Here is a 9,941-nt window from a genome sequence, read left to right as displayed (position 1 = left end):
GCATGCGCGGGGAGGCTAGGTTGGTGGGCGGGGCTGAGGGCGGGCGGGGCCGAGAGCGCAGGCGCATTTTGCCGTCGCTGGGGGCGGCTCCCAAATCCCACGCCGCCCGACGTGAGGCCGCCAAGCTCGGGGGCGGGGCGCGATGATGGCATCGCGTAAGGAGATGGTGTGAGAACGCGGATCCTGTGGTGACCCAGTGGCCTAATGGATAAGGCATCAGCCTCCGGAGCTGGGGATTGTGGGTTCGAGTCCCATCTGGGTCGTACACAGACTAATTTTGGTGCAAGGGGAAAAAAGTGATTACAGGCACTTAGAACTCAAAGTAGATTTTGAAATGTCATTATTTCGCTTTCTCTACAGAGCTATGAGGTCTGTTGTACTTACAAATTAGGAAATGCATCTCCGTGTTTTAACAGCACTGCAAGTGAGAACTTGCAAGTGAAAGTCACAATCTCACCTACAGAATCATTTAGTTTATACGGGTCTTTAAAGGAAAAAGGTTGAGGAAAAGGAACCGCCAATTTGACAGATGGCATCACCTCTTTCTCTGCCTTTTTAAATTGAGTTTATATGTATTTTGCTGTACACCTGAAATTACTACAACGTTTACGTCAACTATACTCCAATAAAATTAAAAATAAATGAATAAACTGAGTTTTCCATGGGCAGCCACACAGACAAAACTTCCTCCCCATCCTTATCCCATCCTGCTCACAGTGTGAGCAGATCCAACTGTGTTGACTCCAGACTTATTTCCAGTACTAAGGAGAATGTATAAGCAACTGTGTTTTTAACTGTATTAAAACATACAAATATAATAAATATAATTTATGGTTTCTGTCCCTAAAGTATTATGAACAACAAATTACAGCTGGATCATAAGGTTTGTGTGTGTGTATTTGATTTGCAATAAAAGAAATACAATCGAGTTTTTACGCTTTTCAGACTGGTTCAGTTGACTAGAAAAGTTTAAACTCTTCTTGTAAAACTTGTATAAGACGAATATCACTGAGTTAACTCCTACTCTTGAAAAACAGCAAAATACTAAATGCAGTGTCATACCTGGATTTGAGCTTGGATGTTCATGGAAAAAAAAAAAAAAAAAAAAAGCGGACTCTGAATACATTCTCTAGTTAGTGACCAGCAGTCTACCAATGTTGATTTCTTCCTCGTGACAAATGTACATGGTTACGTAAGATGTTAACATTAAAAGAAAGTGAATGAAGGGTACATGGGAGCCCTCAGTTCTATCTTCGCAACTTTCATATAAATCTGAAATTATCCAAAATTAAAAGTGTTTTAAAAAGAAAACCAGGAGTTCCCATGCGGCTCAGCGGGTTAAGGATCCGGTGTCCTCACTGCAGTGGCTCAGGTTGCTGCTGTGGCACTGGTTCTATCCCTGGCACAGGAACTTCTGCATGCCTCAGGTGCAGGCCAAAAAAAAAAAATCCCCACGCAATCAATGAGAAAATATAGCTGATACCGTTACCATCCTTTTTTTTTTTTTTTTTTTTTGTCTTTTTCCCTTTTATAGGGCCTCTCTCTCGGCATATGGAGAGTCCCAGGCTAGGGGTCCAATCGGAGCTGTAGCGCCGGCCTACGCCAGAGCCACAGCAACGCGGGATCTGAGCCGCGTCTGCCACCTACACCACAGATCACGGCAACGCCGGATCCCTAACCCACTGAGCAAGCCGAGGCATCGAACCCACCACCTCATGGTTCCTAGTCGGATTCATTAACCACTGAGCCACGACGGGAACTCCTACCATCCTTTTTTAAGATTAGAAATGTAGTGCTGAATTTGAAAACCAGAGCACGGTGGCAAATAAATAAGCCCAGGGGATAATTTCTAGCTCCGCTCATGGAATCTCAGAGTGGGCCACATTAGGTTCTTGCATACAGTAAATGCTCAAAAAATCTTGTCTTTTGTGGGGAGGGATCTGCAGCGTGCATCAGCGTGATGTGTGATCTCAGTTCCCAGGCCAGGGACTGAACCTCGGCCACAGCAGTCGCCAAATCCTAACCACTGGAACACTAGGGAACTCCCCCCAACACTTGAACTGCATCGTCTCCAGCCTCCCATCTGTAGGCAGGGTCTGGGAACAATGGACAGTCGCCATGTCTCCTTGGTCCCCAAAGGCAAGACGGCTCTCAGATGGCAATATTCAGCCCACGGACTGTGCAGGACAACTCCTTGAAGGTTACGTGGGCTTCTGCCTGGCCTGCTCAGGCCTCCAGCAGGCTCACCGGTCTCTCCCATCTCATTTCTCTCCCTCAGCCCCACTCCTGCTGTGTGGCTCACGCACCAGAGTTCATTCAGCTGAGGGCAGCAAAGTCATTGAGTGCCTACTGAACGCCCCAGGTTCGAGTCATTCCGTGCAAGATCCACATTCTCCTCTTCCCTCACCGCTGGCGTCTTCCCCATTTCGTCCCTCTTTTTTTCCTTTTTTGGGCTGCACCCACAGCACATGGAAGGTCCCAGGCTAGGGGTCGAATCGGAGCTGCAGCTGCCGGCCTGTGCCACAGCCACGGCCACACCAGATCTGCAACCTACACCACAGCTCAGCCACACCAGATCCTTAACCCAATGAGCGAGGCCAGGGATCGAACTGGTGTCCTCATAGATATGAATGGGGTTTGTTACTGCTGAGCCACAACAGGAACTCCCTCTACCCTCTTCTGTCTCACAGGAAGAGCTGTCCCTCCTCTGGTCCCAGGCCAGTCCCTCCTTCTGATTTTGCTTTGAATCCAAGCCCTCTCCCCTCATGAAACCAGTCCAGTAAACGCTCAAAAGGTGCAAGCCATTCATTTCCCCTTTGCCTGTCTTTAGTTTCCCTCTGCTGGCTCTTTCCTTTCAGGCCCTAAACTTGCTACAGCTTCTCCACTCCTTAATTGCCCAGCCTTGGTCCTGGGCACCTGACCTGCATCCTGGGTCCCTCACTCCCTGCAGCCAGGCTGCTTTGAGGGCAGTTTCCACGCCCCCAGTGTCTCCTTTCACCCACTTGCCGTGGTCTCCTCCCTCCCCTGTTGCCGGCCACCCTCCTCTCGGACAGTAGTGACCTCTACAGTGGCAGATTTAAGAAATACCTTCCAGTCCTCATCTTGCTTGACTTCGCCCTGAAGTTTGAAATTCTTGTTGAAACACTCTCTGTTCCCAGGCTTCCAGAAAAATCTCTTTTTCCTGCTTCTCCGAGCGACATCGCCATCTCCTTTGCTAGGTCCCTTTTGTTTCTGGAAACAAACTAGGTCAACCTGAGCAAAGCAAATGATCATTCATTGGAAAGACATGGGATAGGGGAGGTGCTTGATAAAGCCGGGGGTGCTGGGGCAAATCTAGAGGAGCTGGCTTGGGAACTAGCAGGAAACAAGGACATGCCAATGGCCCCCCCAAAAAGCACAATGACTCTCAGAGTCAGAAACACCCGTTAGAATGCCACCACTGCTGCTGTCATTGTCACTTATCACCAGCTCAAGCTGCAATCAGTGACACCGATAGTTTTCTTCATTCTCGGTCCCATCCACTTGCTCCAGAATTAAAAGTTCTAGGTAAAAGCTTATAATCGGCTCCCTTGGGTCATGGGTCTTTCTCCTGTTGATTCATGGGACCACAGAGGGACTACCCACCCCCGGTTCTTCCCATGAAGGGGACGAGGTAATTCCTTAAAAGGAAAAAGAGGCATGAATGCTCGCTAGCCACACAAAACACCGGCAACTTTCCTTGGCACAAATTTCATACATTTTATTTTTAGTATTCCATGTAATTGTTCCATCACCACTGTTGATTTTAGGTGAGGTAGACTTGGCAGGGGGGTTTTTTGCTTGTTTTTTCTTTTCTTTTTGTCTTTTTAGGGCTACCGCACTCGCAGTATATGGAGATTCTCAAGCTAGGGATCTAATTGGAGCTGTAGCTGCCAACCTACGCCACAACCACAGCAACATCAGATCCGAGCCATGTCTGCGACCTACACCACAGCTCATGGCAACACCGAATCCTTAACCCACTGAGTGAGGCCAGGGATCGAACCCACAACCTCATGGTTCCTAGTAGGATTTGTTTACCACTGCGCCACGACAGGAACTCCTACTTTTTCTATTCTCTGTCCACACCTGTAGCATATGGAGGTTCCCAGGCCAGAGGTCAAATCAGAGCTGCAGCTGCCAGCCTACACCACAGTCACAGCAACGCCAGACATGGGCCTTGTCTGCCACCCACACCACAGCTCACGGCAACACCGGATCCTTAACCTACTGAGGCCAGGAATCAAACCCACATCCTCAGGGAGACAATGTCGGGTCCTTAACCCACTGAACCACAATGGGAATTCCAGACTGGGTTGTCGTTTTTTCCCCCTCCATTCAACTTTGTTTTAATGGGTCTCAAAATTCTCTGACAGATTTTTGTTTGTCAGTTTGGTTTTTTTGTTTGTTTTTAGGGCCGCACCTGTGACATATGGAGGTTCCCAGGCTAGGGGTCGAATCAGAGCTACAGCTGCTGGCCTACACCACAGCCACAGCAACTCGGGAGCCAAGCCGAGTCTGGGACCTACACCACAGCTCACAGGCAATGCCAGATCCTTAACTCACTGATCAAGGCCAGGGATGGACCCATGTCCTCATGGGTATTAGTCTGGTTCATTACCACTGAGCCACAATGGAAACTCCTCTCTGACAGAGTTTCGGTTCAGTTTTTTCCTTTAAAAGGTATTGATTTTAAGAACTAATAACTTAAAACTGCCATACATGCACACAAAACAAATAGTCTATAAAATATTCTCCTTTCTGGAGTTCCTCCTGTAGCTTAGCAGTAATGAACCCAACCATCCTCTCATGTTATAAACAGCAAAAGGGCCCAGAGGAGGATCATCAGAGAAATTCTCAACACACATGGGCTTGCCAGGAACCCTCTCACAGAGGGCAGGATCAACAGATTTCAAGAATTTGGGGAGTTCCCTTGTGGCGCAGTGGGTTAAGAATCCGGCATTGTCACTGAAGTGGCATGGGTCACTGCTGTGGCACAGGTTCGATCCCTGGATCAGAAACTTCTACACGACCTGGGTGCAGCCAAAACAAACAAAAAAAAAGGTGGGGGGGTGTCTTCCCATCCTTGGAGATTCTTGCTTCAAATTCCCCATCATGAGCAGCAGCCATCAGGACAGGACCATCAGACTGAGATGTGCTGGTGATGGTGATTTGATAAAGTTTCAGCGCCTGGAGCATCATCGAAGGTCACAGAGTAGTTGCTGTTGGTGAATTTCCACAGGGAGCGATCAGTGGTGGTACCACACTCAGGGTCAGCTTCCAGTTTGTCCAGCATACTTGGAAGTGCCTTTTCCCACCTCAGCAGCCTCCTTCTCCAATCTCTCTCAATTGTTTGTTTGTTTGTTTTTGCTTTTTAGGGCTGCACCCACGGCACATGGAAATTCCCAGGCTTGGGGTCCAATCGGAGTTGCAGCTGCCAGCCTAGCCACAGCCACAGCTACACCACATCCGAGCTGTGTCTGTGACCTATGCTACAGCTCACGGCAATGCTGGATTCTTAACTCACTGAGCGAGGCCAGGGATCAACCCTGCATCCTCATGGATACTAGTTGGATTCATTACCGCTGAGCCAAAATGGGAACTCCCAGGTCCCATTAGTTTATTTTTGTTTTTATTTTCACTATTCTAGGAGATGGGACTGAAAAGATATTACTGCAATTTATGGCAAAGAAAACATTCTGCCTAGTTTTTCCTCTAAGAGGTTTTTTTTTGGCAAGAAATACATTTATTAAGATGGGGTGCTTGTAAGAGATGCAAGCGGCCAGGCAAGGAGGCTCTGCCTCCTCTAAGAGTTTTATAGTATCCAGTCTTTCATTTAGATCTTTAATCCATTTTGAGTTTAGTTTTATGTATGGTGTTAGAGAATGTTCTAAATTCATTATTTTACATGTAGCTGTCCAGTTTTCCCAACACCACTTATTGAAGAGATTATCTCGTCTCCGATGCATGTTCCTGCCTCCTTAATTGTAGGTTAGTTAACCATGGGTGTGTGGGCTTATTTCTGGGCTTTCTATCCTGTTTCATTGATCTGTATTTCTGTTTTGCACCTGTACCATACTGTTTTGATGACTGTAGCTTTGTGGTATAGTCTGAAGTCTGGGAGACTGATTCCTCTAGTTCCCGACATGGCAGGGCCATGGAAAGGGGTATGATTAGAGACGGCTATGTGCCTAGGACTTTAGGCAGATTGTCTGCTGATGGGCGGGGCTGTGTTCCCATCTAGTTGGTTGTTTGGCCTGGGGCTTCTCATGTGATGCCATCAACAAAAGAATTGTGAGGAGTTCCTGTTGTGGCACAGCAGAAATGAATCCAACTAGTATCTATGAGGACTCGGTTTTGATCCCTGGCCTCAGTCAGTGGGTCAGGGATTGGGTGTTGCCCTTAGCTGTGGTGTAGGTGGCAGACGTAGCTCAGATCTGGTGTTCCTATGGCTGTGGTGTAGGCCCTAAAAAAAAAAAAAAAAAAAAAAAGCAATACAAAGAAACAAACAACAAACAAAAAATCCACGAAACTAATGGGACCTAATTAAACTTAAAAGTTTTTGCACAGCAAAGGAAACCATAAACAAAACAAAAAAGCAACCCACAGAATGGGAGAAAATATTTGCAAATGAAGTGACTAACAACGGATTCATCTCCAAAATATACAAATACCTTATGCAGCTCCTTATCAAAAAAAACCCCAACAACCCATTACTTAGAATCAAAGATAGGATCCTTAATAAATGGAAGAATACAGCAAAATTCAGATATTTGAAGGTTTTCCACAAAATCCTTCTTTTCATTTTTTTGTTTTGTTTTTTTTGGCCACACACACAGCATATGGAAGTTCCAAGGTTAGGGATCAAATCCAAGCTGGAGCTGCGACCTAAACCACAGCTGCAGCAACACTGGATCCTTAACCCACTGCACCAGGACAGGGATGGAACCGGTGCCTCCAGAGAGACAATCTGGATCCTTAACCCACTGGGCCACAGTGAGAATTCCTCTCCTCTCCATTTTAACTGAAGCAGATAAACATCAGATACTTACTAGGATAATTATTTATTTTTAATTATAGGGTGTTCTAATTTGGGTTAAAAATAATTGTTAACACATAAAATACATAGAGAAAAATCACATATCCTAAGCAAGTTCACTCATGTTAACAAACAGAACACGCTGTATACCTAGAACCCAGATCAAGAAACAGACCATGACTCCCTGCAGAAGCTCCCATCCCAGCCCCCTCCAATGACTGCTGCCCAGACTGACCAGAAGCCTTATTTTTTTTTTTTTTAGGGCCCCACCCGCAGCATATGTAGGTTCCCAGGCTGGGGGTCGAATCAGAGCCGTAGCCTCCAGCCTACACCACAGCCACAGCAACTCAGGATCGGAGCCCTGTCTGCCACCCACACCACAGCTCATGGCAACGCCGGCTCCTTAATCCAGGGATCGAACCTGCGTCCTCATACATACTAATCAGAGTCGTTTCCACTGAGCCACGATGAGAACTCCAGTAGCCTTATTTCTAACATCATCAGTTCGTTTTTCTTCTTCTTGTACTGGATTGCTTTGGAACTTAAAAATCTTAGAGACTTAGATGAATACAAATATTTATTAGTATTGTATTAGTCCAAATTTTCAAAACTCATTTAAGAATGCCAGAGAGGACACCATAATTTATAATAAGATACAATCCAATAACAACATTTCGAATTACCATACTTTATAAAATTTTACCAGATTTCAGTATTAAAAACTACAGTCAAGTTGCCATTTTTCTCTATGCCTCTCAACTATCCCACAAAAGCACAAGGAGAATGAGAAGCAGAACCGCAAACGACACTATCGATGAAAGTAGGAGACATCTGAAACTCCTCAAATCAAGGACTACCCAAAGGAGTGAGGAACCCCCAAAAGGGATACAGGCCAATGAGAAGAGGATGCTCAAGGCCGCAGATCCTAGGAAAGGCCAGCAGAGGGCGCCTCTCCAAGGGGAAGGTCTCACCCTGAAGGCAAAACAATAGTCTCTTGTTAGCAGGAAGACTAAGACGTGTGGACAGCGCCTGGTCCTCACAGGGACAGACACGTGTTCTGGGTATGGATTTGCCTTCCTTGCCAGCAGGGCTTCTGCTAGCACTACCACGTCTGGACTTAGACATGTCCAGAATGTTCCAAGGAGAGGAGGTAGGGATGGCTTCTCTCACTATGACCCCTAATAACTCACTGGAAGAATTTTTTTGCTTTCCTTGCCAGTCATCTGAGGCTCAGTGGGTCCAGAGGTCCTAGTGCCCAGCGGAGGGATGTTTATGGCAGAAAACACTATCATGGCTCCATTCAATTGGAGCCGAAGCTGCTTCCCTGATGCCTGGGACCCTTCATGCTGCTGAATCAAAAGGCAGAAAAGGGGGTCACTAATAGGAGCTGAATGTTTATGTTACCCCACAATCGAGTGTAATGGTGTTAGGAGTTGAGGTTTTTGGATGAGGTCACAGGAGTCGAGCTGCATGATGGAATTTAGTGTCCTTAGAAGAAGGAGAAGAATCAGAGCCCTTCCTTTCTCTGTCTCTCTGTTGTGCTCTCTCTGCCATGTAAGGGTGCAGTAAGAGGGCAGCCTTCTCTGAGCCAGGAAGAGGACTCTCACTGGAACCCAACCAGACTGACACCCTGATCTCGGTCTGTGGGATCTGTGAGAAATGACCAGAACTGTGAGAAATGACCTGCTGTTTAAGCTGCTCAGTCTATGGTGGTGTGTTTTAGCAGCCCCAGCCACGGCAGTCACCAAACTCAGCCTTCACGAAGTGTGATTGCCAAGGGAATCTGCTCTGCTGCTTAGTGGAGGAAAAAGGAAATGTCTGGAATCCAAGGATTCACTGGGGACACATCCCTTGTCCTGAAGATTTGGTGAGTGGGAACGGACAGCAATCCAATAAAGACAGGACCATCAAGAACTCAAGTCCTACAGGAATAAAGTTTTGAGTCTCCTTACCAAGCCTAGAGCTCTGCCCAGCTGAGGGTAGAAGCAACACGAATGTGATGCAAGAATACAGCTGTGATGATCAACTCAGACCTCATGGCCATTTGTAGAGGAGGTTTCTAACAGCTGTGGGTTTTCTCTCTCTTTCTCTCTCTTTGGCTGCACCTGCAACATGTGAAAGTTCCCAGGACAGGGATCAAACCCGCACTGCAGCAGCAGCCCAAGGACTAAGGTGACACCTCCAGATCCTTAACCTGCTGCGCCACAGGAGAACTCCACGGCTATTTTATGTTAACTGATCTTTTCCCTTCTCTTTAATTGCTACCTTGCATAAAGAGCACTGGTCATAGCTAATGGTTTTGGTATCCACTGACTACTAGCTGCATAACCTTGGGTAAGCTACTTCACCTTTCTCTTATCCCTAAGTTGGGATACTAAAAGTATAAGCTCATGTTTACATAAGGATCTAGAACTTGGAACAGTGCTTCATAGGTGCCAGCTATTACTATAATTTATGATTTTTGTTTTGGTCTTTTTGTCTTTTTAGGGCCGCACCCGCGGCATATGGAGGTTCCCAGCCTAGGGGTCTGATTGGAATTACAGCTGCCCGCCTAGGCCACAGCCACAGCAATGCCAGATCTGAGACTCGTCTGCAACCTACACCGCAGCTCACAGCAATGCCGGATCCTTAACCCACTGAGGGAGGCCAAGGATCGAACCCTCAACCTCATGGTTCCTAGTCAGATTTGTTTCCGTTGCACCATGAACAGGAACTCCTAATTTATGATTATTAACAATAGATATTCTTTTACATTTCATTGTAATATGAGACAAGGCAGTTCCCAAATTAAAAAAGGAAAAATTTCCCAATTTTATTACCATTCATTTCTTTTTTTATAGAAATGTATTTTATTTTTTAATTACTCAATTTTATTACATTTGTA

General features: G+C 46.3%; 1 non-coding gene across 1 annotated transcript; it reads left to right on the top strand.

Annotated features, from left to right (window-relative positions):
• TRNAR-CCG lies at positions 191–263 on the top strand. Its single transcript has one exon. It is a non-coding gene; the product is annotated as a tRNA-Arg (tRNA).

This window comes from Sus scrofa, chromosome 12, assembly GCF_000003025.6.
Source record: "Sus scrofa isolate TJ Tabasco breed Duroc chromosome 12, Sscrofa11.1, whole genome shotgun sequence".
Classification (NCBI taxonomy): Eukaryota; Metazoa; Chordata; class Mammalia; order Artiodactyla; family Suidae; genus Sus; species Sus scrofa.
The sequence above is the reverse complement of the archived record's forward strand: the minus strand, read 5'-3'. Positions and strand labels throughout refer to the sequence as shown.